Raw genomic sequence first — 17,337 nt, forward strand, 5'->3', positions numbered from 1 at the left:
AAAATGAAGATCAAGGGAAGACTTTTCTAAGGAAATTCCATTTAAACAGAGTCCCAAGGGATAAATGAGATTCAGATCAAAAGTGAGAGAAATTGAGTGTGTGATGACCCTTGTTTCTCCTAAACCAGTGAGCCTCTGCCTCAGTTTCCTCACATATTAAATGGTGAAACAACCAGTGTGAGATATATGACCTGTCACATGCTTAGTGCAATGTTTGCCACTCATTAAATATTAGCAATTATTACTACTGTTGTTTTTGGATGTTATTATTACTAGCAACTTTGTCCTAAATTCATGGGATGCCGCTGAAAAAAGGTTAAGCAGGTTTAAGCAAGAGAGTGAATGTGAAGAGCTGTGAAAGGTCTGAGATTTTTAACTTACTTGCAAGCTAACAAGTTAGCCTACCACACTGTCATGGACACTAACAGAGGATCAAGAGTCTGAGATCAGAGACTTATTACTCCTAATAACAGCTATAGCCAGAGTTTCAGCCTTTCACTAGTTCCCTATTCCCACAGGGCAACACAAAGAAAGCCAAACGAGGCCTGTGCACGCAGTGGGTTGTATGACGGGAAAGAAACCCTGAGCCTGGGAACCCGTATCTGTAATGATGAGCAGTAAGCCTACTTGGCCTTTGCTATGGAGAAAGACATGATCTTATTATGTTGAACAAGGCACGAACCTACTTTTTGCTCCAGAGAGAGACACTGTCTATCTTTCAAGTTTGTGCACTGTGGAGATATTCTTGAATCAGGAGTCCCAAACAACGGCTTCTGCCAGCAAGATGTGCAGAAATGCAAGAGACTCATAAGGAATTGTCTCCAAGAATTATATGATCAGATTAGATTTTTTTGACAAAATCATTCTGAAAGCTGTTGAACTTCTAAGTACTCATACAATTTTACATTTTTTATTTCATTTTCTATACCATAAGCATTTTTTCAAACATCCACATTGTATTTACAACCCTGTTTTTTGATGATTACACAATATAATCCTCCTTCCTCACCCGTGGTTTCACTTTCCATAGTCTCAGTTATCTTTTGTCAACCATGGTTCAAAAATCTTAAATGGCAAATTCCCGAAATAAGCAATTTGCAGGTTTGAATGTGTGTCACTCTGAGTAGCATGATAAAATCTCCTGCTGACCACCTGGGACCTGAATCATCCCTTTGTCCAGTGTATCCACACGGTATGTTCTATCTGCCTGTTAGTCACTTAGTGGCCATCTCACTTATCAGATCACCTGCCCTAGTGCAGTGTGTGTTCAAGTAACCCTTGCTTTACAAAATAATGATCCCAAAGCACAAAAGTAGTGATGCTGGGATATTGTTTTAATTGTTCTATTTAATTATTACTATTAATCTCTGACAGTGCCTAATTTATAAATTAAAATTTATCTTAGGTATATATCAGAAAAAAGCATAGATATATAGGGTTTGGTACAATCCTCAGTTTTAGGCATCTGCTGGGGGTCTTGGAATGTGGATATAAGGGAAATACTATATATTAATAATATCCATAATAATTTATTTAGCTATTCCTTTAAGGGAGGTTCAGTTTTCTTCTGAATTTTGGAAAATATTAAGGAATATTTAAGATGTGAATTAGTTGACATTGTGAAGCAACTAGCTATATTCTTTGCTGAATTAAAAGTATAGAGGAGTGAGGGAATGTGAAAAAACTAGATGCTGACACCTCGATCCGGCACCCAGCCCAGCGAGTCTGCCTGTGCGCAGCGGCCTTCACCATGGAGAAGCTGAGTGCAGCAAACAACCACTTCACCTTAGACCTGTTCCGTGCCTTAAATGAAGACAATCCGACTGGAAACATCTTCGTCTTTCCCTTCAGCATTTCATCAGCGATGGCCATGGTCTTTCTAGGGACCAGAGGCAACACTGCAGCACAACTATCCAAGACTTTGCATTTCAATATGGTTGAGGAGATTCATTCAAGATTTCAGAATCTGAATGCTGATATCAACAAAAGTGGAGCACCCTACATTCTGAAACTTGCTAATAGATTATATGGAGAGAAAATCTTTAATTCCTCACTGAGTTCTTGGATTCGACTCAGAAAATGTATGGTGCTGAACTGGCCAGTGCAGACTTTCAGAATGCCTCTGAAGATGCAAGGAAAACCATAAACCAGTGGGTGAAAGGACAGACGGAAGGGAAAATTCTGGAACTGTTGGCTAAAGATATGGTTGGTAGCATGACTAAACTTGTGTTAGTGAATGCCATCTATTTCAAGGGAAACTGGCAGAATCAATTCAGGAAAAAAGACACAGCCAATGCACCATTCAGATTGAATAAGAAAGACACAAAAACAGTGAAAATGATGTATCAGGAGAAAGCATTTCCATTTGGCTACATCGAGGACTTTAAGACCCGTGTGCTGGAACTGCCTTACCAGGGCGAGGAGCTGAGCATGCTCATTCTGCTGCCCTACGACATCGAGGATGACTCCACGGGCCTGAAGAAGGTTGAGGAGCAACTGACTTTGGCAAAACTGCAGGAGTGGACCAAGCATTTGGCAGTCACTCAAGTCAATGTTGGCTTACCCTGGTTCAAACTGAAAGACAGCTATGTCCTCAACAACCACCTCACCCGCCTGGGTGTGGAGGACCTGTTTGATAGCAGCGAGGCTGATCTGTCTGGCATGTCAGGAGCCAGCGGTATTTTTGTATCAAAAATTGTCCACAAGTCCTTTGTGGAAGTGAATGAAAAGTGTACAGAGGCAGCGGCTGCAACAGCAGTGGAGGTTTTCTTCTGTAGCAAGATGTCAGGGGAAACTTTCATTGCCAACCATCCATTCCTTTTCTTTATTTGGCACAATCCCTCAGCCAGCATCCTGTTCATGGGCAGATATTCTTCCCCATAGAAGAAAGAGACTATGTCAATACAACATCAAACTTAGGGCTTTATTACCTTGGTCTTCCATGGTGATGATTTTCCTATATCTTTTTTTACCAATAAAACGACTTTCCAGAAACAAAAAAAAAAAAAAAGAAAAGAAAGAAAAGAAAAGAAAAAACTAGATGCTAATATCGCCAATTTGCCTAAACTTTCAGTTTCCAACAAACGATGGTGCAAATAATGGAACATCTCCAGGCTGTTTGCAAAGGTTTACCATCGATTTTAATAAAATCCTCAATATCTACATACAACAGATTTCACTTCTACATTTTCTCAGACAGAGAATCAATGAACACTATTTATAAAACCCTGAGAACTTTCTTACCCAGAGAAGAGGTCAGGACCAGCAGAATAGTACCTCGGGTGAACGTCCTGCAGTTCCACCTCCAAATACTGTCCCTTTAAAGGAGATTGACTGCGTTTTGTCCTGCTCAGTTTTTAGATTGGCATTCCTATTTTGTAACTATTAGAAAATAATCCTCATATTATTTAATTCTCATAAAGTTTACTATATAGCAAAGCTCGATCCTCAAATTTAAAGCTTTTGTTTACTTCTGAAGAATGAGTGCTGGGCCCATGTTCATAAAAATAAATCTGTTCCTGGCATTGAACATCTCCGTGTTCAAGGAGGTGTGGTAGAAACTATGAGAGTAAGACGCTGATGACACATGTCCCGTCCAGAAATAGCCTTCGTCATCGTGGGTGAAGTAGAGATATGATTTGCTTATGCTGAAAGTGCTCAGATCATGGTAAAACTGCAGTGGAAATTAAGAAATGCACATGAATCATTCTGACAGAGCAAGAAAAAGTCTCCGGGGAGATGAGCATCTGAGTCACCATCTCAGGAACGTGACAGCGCGTATTTTCTGTTACGGGGTGGCGCTTTAGGGCTATCTTCAACTCTCCCAGCCCTCAGACCCTGCTTTCTTATCCTGGGGGGGCAGGAAATGCAATCTCTCCACCCAGTCCAATTCGCCTCCCGGTAACCCCGGGGATTAGGAAGGGCTTCTTGGGGATATGTTCCTGTTCCGACTCTTGACAACATTTGCTTGTCGGTTTTAGTGTTACCCTTCGAGGTCACATAGTGAAGTCCACCGCCCATTCCAGACCAGGGGGTTGCACGTGTTGGTGACTTGCTTAGCCCCCTCTCGTCTCTAGGCTAGACATTTCCAGAGCCTCAGTCTCGCGTGCCACGATTTACAAGAAAAGTTAGATGTGTTTTCCACATCCAAAACAACGCTCCTAGCGTGGCCTGATGAGAGGCGGGAGGGCGCAGGAGGGGGGCGTGGAGCTGCAGCAGGGTCAGGGGAGCAGGAGGAGGCGGCGCTGTCCCGCCACTAGGCTGGGCAGCGGGAGGGTGGCTTCTTCAGCTTCCTTCTACGCAAAGCAGGCTTTTCACTGGAGGAGAGAGGATGGCACAAAGGCTTATCACCATCAGCTGGCACAGAAAGCCCAGCAGGAGAAGAGAGCCCGCAGGGAGCTGAGCAGAGCGAGAAGGCAGCTGGGCGGTCAGGCTCCCGAGGAAGCCGAGCCCGAGACTCTGAGTCCCAGATGAAGAAACAGACTGACCAGGAAAAGGGTGCAAAGAACCTTATCATTTAGGCCCGGCTCAAGAGTGGCAGCCTGGGTTCATCAGGGAAGCGGGAGACTGGAGAGGGTGAGGAAGCAGAAGGACAAAGGAGAACTGAGACTCAACCTTGGCTATGGGGCAGACCTGCCCGCCCTGTCAAGGCTACACCTGGCTCGCCCTTCTGCGCGAACCTGTGGCTGAAGGGGAAGGTTGTGGTGGTGAACGTCCAGTCATGGTACATCCAGGTGGGGCTCAAGCAACAGCTGGCCAGCATCGGCAGGCCCAGGTAATAGAGCTAGTGGTGCACCAAGGTGACTATGCATCTGGAGATCAATAAGATGGGGTGGTGGAGCCAGTACCCTGAGATCAGCACATGGAGGTAACTGTGCATCTGGAGATCAGTAAGATGGGGTGGTGGACCCAGTACCCTGAGATAAATACCAACAATAACTAACCCTAAGAACCTGGACAGTGAGGCCAACAGCACCATGGGAAAGGTGATGTGTGACCAGAGACAGAAGTCCATGGCTGCCTACCTTGGAGAAATGGAAGAAAATAGGAGATTCTGAAGAGATTCAATGAAGCAGCACCCGGGGGTGGATGTTTCCAAGACCAGATTTAACAAACCCCTGCGTTTGCTTCCCTGAATTCTTGAGACTTCTCGAGAAGAAACCCCTGCGTTTGACTTCCCTGAATTCTTGAGATGGCCTCCAGCCATCTAACTTTCTTTCCCTCCCTTCCCTAGGCATGGGAGGCCTCAGAACTGGGACCATCCTGGGATTAGCTCAGGCACACAGGTTCCAGGGCACCTGGAGAAGGGTTGGGGCTTTGAGAATCCTATCCTCCTCAACTGGCCTACTGTTACACATAAAGCTAGCTAATAATAATAATAGTGATAGAATGTAACTATTCCTGCCCTTGTTCTTGACGCTACCTTTGTTAATATGGCAGTTTTTATATCCGCATAACAGTCTTGATTCGTTACAAACTTGTTGTCAAATGAATCCTCCAACTCTTACTTTCCAATGAAGGCTGGTAATTCGTAGTGGATTCTACAGAATGAAGTTAATGCCTATGACAAGAAATAGGAGATAGAAGGACATTCTGGGATGAGGGAGTCATTTGCGAAAGGCTTAGTAGCCTAGAGTGAATCATCATAGAATATGCAGAAGGACATGGGGCTAGATGGGAAATCATAAAAGGCTTTCAAATAACTTCATTGAATTAGTGCTTTGCAGGATTACTTTGCTAGTATATTAAAGAATGAATTGGAGGAAACACCTTGAAGAGACGGAAGGTAGTTACTAATAATGAAAATAATAATAGTAATTATGGCTCAGCACCTGTGGTTCAAGTGGCTAAGGCACCAGCCGCATACACCTAAGGTGGTGGGTTCGAATCCAGCCCTGGCCTGCCAAACAACAATGATGGCTGCAACCAAAAAATAGCCAGGTGTTGTGGCGGGCGCCTGTGGTCCCAGCTACTTGGGAGGCAGAGGCAGGAGACTCGCTTGCACCCAGGCGTTGGAGGTTGCTATGAGCTGTGAGGCCCTGGCACTCTACCCAGGGGGACAGCCTAAGGCTCTGTCTCAAAAAAATAAAAATAAAAAAAAATAGTAATTGCTATCAACAATTAATTGATTAGAGAAACACAGCCTGTTTTTCCTGTGCTCTTAAACCACAATGGCCAACATAGACGACATCTGTGACCAGATGCATGGGGGTTTCCCCCCACCAGCAAGCAAGCAGTCAGTTCTGCAGGGGACACTCGCTAAGTGTCCTCCACTCCAATTCAACTCTGATCCTCTTCTACCTGGAGATATGGTCAGATCCATCAGGTTGAATCTTTATGATTGCTTCTCCTTTTAGATGCCAATTGCCGGACGCAGGTTATTTTACTTGAGCTTCTGATTAATTGGGTACAAATCAAGAATCCCATGACCTCCTCTTTGAGTTTCATTACTTTGCTAGAGTAACTCACAGAACTCAGAGAAATAATTACTTACCACTTTATTATAAAGACTAGTATAAAGGATGCAGATGAGGTACAGCAGAGCGAGCTATGGGAAGGGACAGGGAGTTTCCATGCCTTCCCGGGGGGTGCAACCCTCCAGAATCTTCTAGATGTTCAGCTATCCAGGAGCTCTCTGAACCTAGTCCTTTTGGGCCTTTTGTGGAGACTTCATGGATAGGCACGATTGACAGCCTTGTAGAAATGTAAGTGGACAAAAAAGATATGATCTAATGCTAGCTGGATGAGTAAACCCAGCAAGGACTATCTGTCCAGATTCTTCTTGGCCTCTCTGTGCACTATGCCTTCCTCCAGGGCATAGGGCAGGACTGAAATGGGGACCTTATGACCTACAATCCAATAAGTAAATCAGAGAATCTCTTTATAGCAAAGGTCCCAGACAGAAGGATGAGGGAAAAATAACAAGTCCTTTGGGAATTATAAGCCAGGGACCACAGACAAAAATTAATATATATACAAATGTATATCATAATTTTGTACATTGCATTTTACATCACATACACACACACAAACTGTAGGGATTTATTCCCATTTTATGGATGAGGACATTGAGGCTTAGTTAAGTGGATTTGCCAAGCTATTCTGTGGAAGAGCCAGGCTCATATCCAGGTCTTCTGACCTTGACTGTGCTATACTGTGGCAATAGCAGGAATACCGTGAGATGGAGATCATGGCAAAAATGTTCCAGAGGCAGAACCAATGTCATTTTATAACTCAGGAAATGAAAGAAAGGGAAGAATTTAGCACAACTGAGCTTCTCAGCCTGGGAGACCAAAAAGATAGGATGATGATCTGAGTGCAGTAATCAGCACCAGGACAGTCTCTTTTTAGGAAATGAGACTGGTGGTTCCAGCTAGGAGTACTAAGTTTTCAGGAACGTTTTAGACATAATGGATATGCCCTCACTGACCAATTTCCCCGGCCCACAGTTGTCAGTAAGAGTAGTCATGTATTCAAAGATGATTGCTTTGACACTATTATGTTAAATGTTTTAACTTTAAAAATATCCTCATTCATTATACATAAGAAATATTCTGCTCACTGTATAAATTCAACCATCTGACAATTGATAATGAGAGCTTTGCTATTTAATCCTCACCTATTAGAACAGAAATGTTCTTTCACAAATTTATGACTCTTGGTAAGGTTGTTAAAATAAAAAATTAAGTAACATTATCCATATTATGCTATAGCCATATTTCTTCTGAATTATATAGGGCTATGAAAAGAAATTCAGTTTGATGAAATAGCAAATTGATAGGATCTTGTAATAATAAGTCTATAAATATTTGAAAAGTATTAACCTCAGGGAAAGACAACTTATCCACTTCTACCTAAGTGGGTAAGATGTGTTGCAAGTATGCAAAAGCAATTGGAGAAAAATCAGATCAGACAAAAGTTAAGTTGATTATTAGAAAAAAGACTCTTGCCATTGAGATTCATTTTTAAATGATATTTCATAAAAAGTAGTAAAATAAAAAAATGAAGAAAAAACTGCTCCTTTATTTATTTGATCAATATTAATACAAACTCCTGAAAGTTTTCTTTTTTATTTTTTTATTAAATCATAGCAGTGTACATTAATACTATCAGTATCAGTGTACTGTACTAACAGTACAGTGTACTGTTTCTGTATACAATCTGAAATACTTTCATCCAACTGGTTAACATAGCCTTCATGTCTTTTTCTTAGTTATTGTGTTAAGAGATTTATATTCTACAATTAGAGAGATTCACATGTACCCTTATAGGATGAACCATAGGCGTGATCCCACCAATCACCCTCCCTTCCCACCCTCTCTTTGCTCTCCCCTTTCCCCATATTCCTGGGCTAAAATTGGGTTATAGCTTTCCTATGAAAGCTATAAATTAGTTTCATAGTAGGGCTGAGTACATTGGATATTTTTTCTTCCATTCTTGGGATACTTGGCTAAAAAGAATATTTTCCAGCTCCATCCATGTAAACATGAAGGCAGTTTTTAAAATAAAACTTTATCATCAGTAGGCTTATGATGAATTTAAAAAGTCTTTATGCCTTTTCTATATTCTGAGTCTATATAAAACAAAATTTTGATTTACCATTTGGCAAAAAACATTAGCTAAAGCTCTCTAGCATAAAGAAAGTCATTTAGAGCTTTCTTGAGCATATTAAGTTCACATTTCCTTAAATGTAAGAGAGACATTTTTACCTACACAGTACATATGTATATATGCAAGTGTATATAAATATTATTTACATAAGATTTATTAAAAAATTCAAATTTTAGGACAGATCTCTGTTATTTATGTTTATTGATAAAGGGTAGACGTATCTGCAGATTCAGAGGGCAGTCACTATTCAGCTACCGACAGTTCTAAGGCCTTTTGTACAGGCAGCGTGGACAGTAGGCAAAAGCACAGGCTGTGAACTTTAACAGACTGGAGGAGAATCTTCTCTCTTACTAGTTTTTATGGACAGCATGAAGTGTTCTGCCTGTCTGAGCCTGTTCATTCTTCTGTAAAATGGGAATGATACATCCTTCGGTGGGGGGGTTAATAAGGTAATGTATATGAAGCAATTAGCAAAATGTCTTAGACATAGTAAGTTTTAAATAAATAGATATTTTCATTTTTATTTTGGTTTTTTATCCCTCCCAATTCTCATCATGACAATGTGAGCAATTTGTTTGTTTCTGTTTTTCATTTTATTCACGGCTCTTTTCTGGGTTCTAGAGAGTACTTGGCACATCCTAGGCATGTAGCAAATATTTGTGAAATAAATCAAAAGTGAATGACTTAATGGATAATTTGGCCTCACTTTGCCCAGGCTAGCCTTACCAAGTTACTCTTTTGCCTTTTACAATCACAAGTTGTATTTTAGGCCTAACATAGTTACTCACACCTGTAATCCCAGCACTGAGAGAGGCTGAGGCAGGAGGATTGCTTGAGGCCAGGAGTTTGAAACCAGCCTGGACAACCAGCAAGACCTCATCTCTACAGAGAAATTAAAAATTTAGCTAGGTGTAGGGATGCAGGACGATTACTTGAGCCCAGCCTGGGCAATGGAGCAAGGTCCTATCTCAAAAAAACAACCCAGAAATCTTAGAGGCTCCTTTGTAGATACTCAAAGAAATACAAATTCAAAACAAAACAACATTTTAAATATTAGTCTTTTGTTGAAGACAAATTGGAGCCTCGCAGTTTTACTTCAGGTAGTTAGTTTAGGTAGTTAAAAGCCTTGAAAAAACAAATAGAGTCTCCTTGGAGTTAGCTTGTGCTCTTCCATGCTTTTCAATTGTGTTTGTTTTCTTGTTTGTTTATATTTTACCATGGCACAAAACTTTAAATCTCGTACTTGTAAATTGTTTGTGGCCCAAATATTAGGACTTCACCAAAGGCCAGCCAGCAGCTAAAATCACATCTATACTGGTGGATCATCCATCTCATTAAACTCAGCCCTGGTAGCTGAGCCCGGTGTCCTTGCTTCTCTGATTTCAAGGCTAAAAAGCATGAACATGAATAAAAGGTGATGCTGTCTGCTTGTGTGGGATCTGATAAAATGTTTTGTAAAGACAGAAATTTCGAACAAAATACACTAAATGGGCTCACGCCTTTAGCTCAGTGGTCAGGGTGCCGGCCACATTCACCAGGGCTGGCAGGTTCAAACCCGGCCAGGGCCTGCTAAACAATGACGATGATAACAAAAAAAAAAAAAAAAAAGCCAGCACCTGTGGCTCAAAGGTGTAAGTGCCAGCCCCATATGCCAGAGGTGGCAGGTTCAAACCCAGCCCCGGCCAAAAACTGCAAAAAAAAAAAAAAAAAACAGCCGGGCATTTGTGGCGGGCACCTGTAGTCCCAGGTGCTTGGGAGGCTGAGGCAAGAGAATCTCTTAAGCCCAAGAGTTTGAGGTTGCTGTGAACTGTGACACCATGGCACTCTACTGAGGGTGACATAGTGTGACTCTATCTCCAAAAAAAAAAATACACTAAATGCTTAATGATATATCATTTAGGGGGGAAAAAATCTTGTGCTATATACATTTCAAACTTTATATTTTGCTCTAATCTTGTTTATTTTAAATAATTTCATGATATATATTTTACATATCATAAACTTCACCCAGTCCAGTGATACTTAGTAATTTTACTCAGTGATGTGGCCATCAGTGTTAGAACACTTTAATGCCCTCAGAAAATTCCTCTTGCCTGTTTACAGTTAATCTTCATTCCTACCCTAGCACCAGACGACCACTGGCCTATTTTCTTTCTTCATAAATTTGCCTTTTCTGGATCAACCTTTGTATTTTTAATGTTCAAAACTCAATGAAAAACTGTGAGTAGTTAGAGAATGTGTTGAGACTACTGGAATCAAACTATTTTCTTTCTTTTCCTTTTTTTTTTTTTTTTTTTTTAACCAAAGCAAAAGCAAATGTGGCTATTCTATCTTTCATAAAATTAACTTAAAAATGACCTTTGAGTGTAACCACAGTGAGGAGATTAGGGTTCTATAATTTCATCTTAGCTGCACTGATGACTCTGGGCCTTGGTTAAGTAGAACAACTATGGACAGCAATAAACCCTGGAACGCCCTCCCATGGCTGATTGCCTCAGTGTTTTATTCTGTATCTGTAACTCTTGTGACTGCTATTTCAACTAGAAATCTTTAGTAAGACACTAGTTTACTAGAGCAGAGCAGAATCTACTTATTGTCATTTCCATATATTTCAGCACATATTTTATTCCAAACTTAAGATCCACTACCATGATTTCAAGTGTCAATCAATGGGTCCTCCCCTTATTTGTTCTATTTCATAAATTTGAGAAGATGTGATAGAGTATATATGAATTTTCCTCCTTTGTTAAGTGGGTTCTGTACATAGATGGTCCTTGGTATATTTATTTGTCTTCACAAAATCTAATCACAAATAGTTTTGCTTGACAAATGTGAGCATCTTTGCTTGGGAACTCAGTAGAAATAGCATAACAAGCATCCCAGTGTTCCTTTCAACACAGGAACTGTGCTAGACCTGGAGAATGAGGGGTACAGTGGTTAATTTTCATGGTTACTGCCATCAGGGAGCTCACAGTCCAACTAGGGAAACAGCCATTTTTTAAATAGTGCTTTACTAGTGTGTGGGAAATGCCTTGATAAAGGTATTCCTGGGTGTTGTAGAAACAAAGCTCAGGGATTAGAAAAGGTTTCCTGGGTTTGAGTATACCTGAGATCCATCCTGAAGATTAAGGAGCAGCAGGCTGGACAAAGAGCAGTAGCGGGGACTGAGGCTCCTGAAATCCTCTGGGTGCTTCTTTGGGAGTTCTGTCTAGTGGTCAAGTGCCTTCTTCAGTCTTTGTGTGATGAGGCATCTGCCTCATTTGGGCACTCTGTAACTAATTGGCAACCTATAATTGACAGCAGCCTGGCTGCTGTGATCTGCTGAGACTTAGTTATTTATAACTGGAATATACTCTTAAGTTAGGCTTTCAATCTTTTTTATACACTGAGCTAGGTTGTAGTTTGCTACATAGAAACTCAAGGTACAGAGGCAGCCTCGGGCCAAATTTAATTTAGCTTATGCTTATATGACCAGCTCTCTATAAAAACCCAGGGTACTGAGACTCTAACTAGCTGTCCTGGTTGGCAGAATTCCACATGCGTTGTCATAATGCACAGCTGTGGGAAATTGCGTCGTGTGTGATCGTACTGGGATAGGACCCTTTCACCCTTGTCCCCAGTTTCCCCCTGTACCTTTTCTCTTTGTTGTCCCTGCTCTGTATCTTTTTGCTGTAATAAGCTTTAGCCATGAAACAATGAAAAATAAAAAAGAACCAAGGTAGGCAGGGGAGATGGAATGGAGTCTATGAAAGCATTACTTCAGCAAGATACACAGAATGAATTAAGTGATATTAAAACTATGATCTTTGACTTGAGACATGGAATTCACTAATTCTGAATAACTTTAGTCCCAGTAAGTATTAATTTCACAAGCCTTTTTTGCTCTTCTTTAATTATATAGTATATACAGTAGAAATCTGTTAATTTGACCTCCCAAGGAACTGTAACCAAGTGGTGAACATATGGAGGTGGTCACCACATGGAATAGGCTTGCTGTACTGATATACATGTGGTGCATGTCCAGTCTATGACATTAGGTCAATTTAAGGAGGTGGTCCATGTAGGAAGGTGGTCATCTATGGAGGTTCTTCTGCATGTAAGTGTATTCACGTATTTGTTTATTTCTTGCCCTATTCATGGAAGCAATACTCTCGGAGAAGTCAGTTAACACAATAATGAACCAATGAACAGATAATTTCAGTGAATAATAGGTGATATGGAGTAACCCAAGAGGCTGTATAGTATGTAGGATGGGAATGAAGCACCTGTAGCTGAAAGACCAGGGAAGCCTCCTCAGGGAGGTCGCCTTTCATTTGAGACTCAAATGAGAAGGTGTCCAGGAGCTGACCTAGAGGTAAAGCAAGCAGTTAATGCAGATGCCTTCGGGGGCCTCGTGAGAGCATTTGAGAGTAGCAAGAAGACCAGCACAGCTAGGTCCTGGAGAGTGGTGGACAGGGTGAGCAACGAGCACCAAGGGGCAGACAGGGCCTCTGAGATTTTACAGTTCGCAAAGGGACTAATTCTACTCGAACTGCAACAGAAAAGTTGTTGACAGATTTTCTATAAGGCAGACAAATCACAACCTGATTTTATGCTTTAAAACAATTCCTCACAGGCCACTGTGAGAAGTGGCTGCAGGACAGGAGAAAAACCAGTGGGAGGCTGTTGCTCGGAGAAGGTGTTGTTTCCATTGAGGTGGTGGCACTGGAGAGGTGGTGGCACTGGAGAGGTGGCGGCACTGGAGAGGTGGTGGCCCTGGAGAGGTGGTGGCCCTGGAGAGGTGGTGGCACTGGAGAGGTGGTGGCACTGGAGAGGTGGTAGCACGGGAGAGGTGGCGGCCCTGGAGAGGTGGCGGCCCTGGAGCGGTGGCGGCCCTGGAGCGGTGGCGGCCCTGGAGAGGTGGCGGCGCTGGAGAGGTGGCGGCGCTGGAGAGGTGGCATCTATTTTTGCAGAAGAAGCAAAAGAGCTTGTTACTGGATTGGGTATGAGTCTGACTGAGAATGAAAAATCACTGGAAATGCCTAGATTTGGGGACCGAACAACTGGGTAGGTGGTGCTGCTGGTTATAGAAAGGAAGACTGGAGGCCAAACCACGTGGGAAGGAAGGAGTCGGAATGACCAGATGAGTGTCTTCTCTCCCGACTTAGACTGTAATGCTCCCTGTCACAGTCCTTGCTGTAGTTCATTTCCTTCCTCATATCAGGCAAAGTATGGAGCCTTTCACAGCCACAACCATTTAAAAAAGAAGTTCCTTTGTATGGAAAATTAATCCCAGAGGAAATAAAGGATTTCTTTAAATGGAAAGGGTTTGTGGCCAGTACTTAGTTTCACTTCACTGTATCAAATTAAAAATCTTAGAAAGAGGGTGGTGCCCATAGTCAGTGGGTAGGGCGCCGGCCACATACACCAAGGCTGGCGGGTCGAACCCAGCCCGGGCCTGCTAACCAACAGTGGCAACAACAACAAAAATCTTAGAATTGCACTGCATCCTGCTGGATTTTTACTTTCAGATTTTATTTTTTTCTCTTCAATGCTAGACCCTGGTAATAAGTAGAAGCTTAGCTGAACAAATGACCACAGTGCTACTTTGAACATTTTAACCGGAGGAGAACAGCAGAGGAGGAGACGCTTCTGACCTTAGGGATATGAATAGTGACAATTAGAGGGAAGTGAACAAACGTCCTTTTCCTGTCCCTGCCCATCTTCTTCCCTATGTGTGGTGATGCTGATGACTCTGAAGTGACCATTGTAAGGCAGATTCAGACTGCAGAGGTCAAGTGTAACAGCGCCCCTTTCATTATGCAGATGGGGTTTTTTCCGTGAGACCTAAGTGTATACTATGTAAGCAGACTAACCGAGGCTACAGTGCCGAGCCAAACAGTCCGCATGCATCTGAATGTTCCAGCTCTCTGCACGAAAACTCAAAAAGGAAAATAAAGTGTTGAATGAAGTAAATTGTTTGTAGAAAATAGAACCTATAAAAATGATAGGAAGCAAAGTCTCAATCTTTTTTTTCTTTTTGCTTTGGTAATGACACTGGTTTGCCAGGAGAAAGGTAATTGTTCCCTTTACAGAGAGGTTCTGTGAGGACTGTTCCCTGGAAATACTAGGACAGAAAGCCTTGGAATTCATATCAGTCTTCCTCAGAGTCTCTTCCGCTTGGCTACATCTAACCCTTCTCCAGCTATTTCACAAACCTGGGATCAAAGACTGCTCTGGGTCTTAATTTGGCTTAAAATTGTTGATGGCCACTTTTCTGCCTAAAGAATGCAACTCAAACTCTACTAACTAGTTTCCACTCTGTTTCATATTAAAGCTCTTTAAGATCTTTAGTGACTGTTAACCAAACTCTCCTTCTTGAAACTATCTCTCTGTCCCTATTCTGGGTTGAAATTTGGTTTCCTTTTTACCTCTCCACTCCTTGGGTTTTTTTTTTTTTCAATGTCTGTCTTCCTCTATTCATTCTATATTATGGGCTATCCTAAATTATCCATCTCAGGTTTCAATTCTTTTCTTCACAACCCTGCTAGGAATAATATCCATAAGTTCAAATGTACCTCCATCATGTACCCAAATGAACCTTTTTAGATCAGAGCTATCTAGTGAGATTTAACATCCATACCTATACTATGAGATTTATCTAGCTTGATGTCAAACACATTATCCCCTAAATTCTCCATGTACAATACTGAGATAATATTTCCTCCAAATACATGTTTCATACAGTTTTCTCAGTATACAGTAATACTATAGACCAGGGTTTTGCAACTTATTTTATATCATAGCACACTTGAACTTACAGTTAAACTTCCATGGCACACTTAAATTGTGTTGATCAAAAAAAGGAATAAAAACTATATACTTAGTGTGCTTCGAACACCTTTCAAAAATAAATTAATTAATGATCTTTCAAAATTTTTGTGGCAAACCAAAGATCCTGTCAAAGCACACACGGTGTGCCTTGGCACACTAGTTAAAAATCACTGCTATAGGGTGGCACCTGTGGCTCAAAGGAGTAGGGTGCCGGCCCCATATACCAGAGGTGGTGGGTCAAACCCAGCCCCAACCAAAAACTACCAAAAGAAAAAATCACTGCCATAGACTCAATCACCCCCAACCAGACACAAGAAAACTGAGCTAGACTTATCACTCACCCACCACATACAATTGCCAAATCCTATAGGTTCTATTTTTGGCTCTAGCCGTATTTTTCTTTCTTAGGCCCATGGCTTATTTCAGGTTCAGGCTAGTATTTACAAATGCCTCTGACCAAATCACCCTACCTCCCTGGGTAGAAATTTCAATTTACTATTTCTCATGCTTCACACTTTACAGAATTCCTTTCACATTTATTGCTTTCTTTCCCCCCTCAGAGCCCTCTGTGAGAAGGCACTATTAGCTACATCGCATGAGGACAGGGCTAGAGATGAGCGTGTTCAGTCTGTGAGGCTGTCAAGTACGTAACTAGGAAGGATGGAAAATCCCTAACCCAAAGCCATTTGTTCCCAAGCCCACACTCCTTCCTCGTCTCAGGGCTGTCTCCTGTCTAACTCCCTATGAAGTAGATCGGCAGGACAGTAACAATTGTCAGCATTTAAATCAAGGGCAAAATCAAAACAAGACAAGTAAAGTGCCATCTGAGGGTACTGAGCTCCTTGTGAACACAGGAAGAAACCCCAATTTCCGACTTCTAGACCCCTGCTTTTCTTCCCCCACATAACTGCGCTTTTCAGATGTTGCAAAGAATGTAAACCAGAGTGTGTTAGCCTGAAAAATTTGTATCCTGTATGAAATCAAGGGCTATGAAATGCCATGTCAATCAGATGCCTAAAATCCCAGTTGCTGTACGAAAATCTTTCACTTCAAATTCTCTAATGGCCAGTGCCCTCTGCGGTACTTCCCTGTATTTTCCGTAAAATCCCTCACTGTAACATGCATTCCTTTGTGAAGTAGCGGCATGTATGCACCTAGCTGATACTTGACTTAAGCTATTGTCAATTCAATTTTTTACTTTCCTTGTGAAGAATAGTCTGTGTGGAAAGGGACTTTTTGATACATGTTCATGCACTGCTAGGTGCCTTATTACTTTCTCAGATGCAGCTTGTATACTACAGAAGATGAGAAGAGTGATGTACAACCAACCACCCAAACAAAATGAGTAGAGGCGCGGATACGCCCATTATATTAAAACACTACATTGTTCCTCTTGCTTCAGGCTGAGACCAGTCAGAACCTATGTAGGTCAGTCGACAGGGCAAAGTGCTGAGATTTCTCATTATTGCTTTAAGCAAGGAGTTTGTCCTGGAGAGTAGATCAGCAACAGACATGTACCCCTAGAGCAGAGGTTCTCACCCTGTGGGTCACGACCCACAGGAACTGTATTAAAGGGCCGCAGCATTAGGAAGGTTGAGAACCACTGCCTTAGAGTCTTCCAAATACCTAACAATGACAAATAGGGATTTTTAGAATGGCCAGTATTTGTGGACTACCGTGTTTATCATTTAACTATCGTCACAGAGAATGTGAAGAGGTCACAGTGGCACAGAATGAAGAAACTCTGGGGCTGAGAATTGGATTTGTGTTCTGATCTTACCTTAACCACATTCTGGCTGTGCACTTGAACCTTTCTAGATCTACTCTGTAAGAAGACCACAGGTCTCTCCTGATGTTCGTTAACATTCTGGCTGTGCACTTGAACCTTTCTAGGTCTACTCTGTAAGAAGACCA

At 41.8% G+C, this 17,337-nt stretch overlaps 1 protein-coding gene and 1 pseudogene across 5 annotated transcripts in view; both read left to right on the top strand.

Moving 5' to 3' along the window:
* Nucleotides 1–17,337, top strand: part of DLG2 (discs large MAGUK scaffold protein 2) — a 2,018,366-nt gene that overhangs the window by 1,596,997 nt on the left and 404,032 nt on the right. The gene's annotated exons all lie outside the window — the stretch shown is intronic.
* Nucleotides 1,625–2,883, top strand: LOC100943589 (annotated as a pseudogene). The gene has a single exon (XR_152675.3). The product of XR_152675.3 is annotated as a leukocyte elastase inhibitor pseudogene (transcript).

Source organism: Otolemur garnettii, unplaced genomic scaffold (genome assembly GCF_000181295.1).
Source record: "Otolemur garnettii isolate 467f Iridium unplaced genomic scaffold, OtoGar3 scaffold00001, whole genome shotgun sequence".
NCBI lineage: Eukaryota > Metazoa > Chordata > Mammalia > Primates > Galagidae > Otolemur > Otolemur garnettii.